The following is a 690-nucleotide window of genomic DNA, read 5'->3' on the forward strand; positions in this document are numbered from 1 at the left end:
TTATTTCTGACATAACTTCACTGCAATTAACCTTTTCTGCTGCTGTCCTTTTTAAAATAATTAACATCCTAAAGAAATAACATTTTGTGTTGTTATTGTTGGTTGTACTAGGCTATTCTGATCAAATTGGTTTATGTGCAAGAAAAGACTTTCTTCGCATAACCACATAAGCCAATTTGATCAGAATAGCCTAGTACAACCAACAATAACAACGTAAAATTAAATTGATCTTAAACTCATTGAAATAACATTTTGTTTTTCAAGACCTTCTAATTTTTTTTTATCATGTTAGGTAATTTTTTAGCAAAAGGAACAACAAATTTTCGTGAGCTTGAATAATATTTAAAAAATATTGGTCGGGCCTCTTCAGTAATAGAGAAAATTATGTGGTTTTTTCATATTTTCAACGTTTTTTTTAAGTTGTTTCTCAATATTTGAGACGAAGAGAAAAAAATTAGTTAATCGTGCTCAGTGACCTTGAAAATATCATTTGTTTGCCAAAGATGTCGCTATAAATATCATCACCGACATAAAATTAACTTTTAATTAAGTGGAATTTCGGAATTTTTTCTCGTTTTGTTTTAATTTTTGTGTAATATCTAAAACGTTAGCCTGATCGAATAATTACTGATTTCTATTGGTTTTTGTGTCTAAATCCCGTTAAACTAATCACACGTTTCTTGCCATCTA

The sequence above is a fragment of the Rhagoletis pomonella genome, unplaced genomic scaffold (assembly GCF_013731165.1).
Source record: "Rhagoletis pomonella isolate Grant_MI unplaced genomic scaffold, Rhpom_1.0 Rhpom_scaffold_00009, whole genome shotgun sequence".
Lineage (NCBI taxonomy): Eukaryota > Metazoa > Arthropoda > Insecta > Diptera > Tephritidae > Rhagoletis > Rhagoletis pomonella.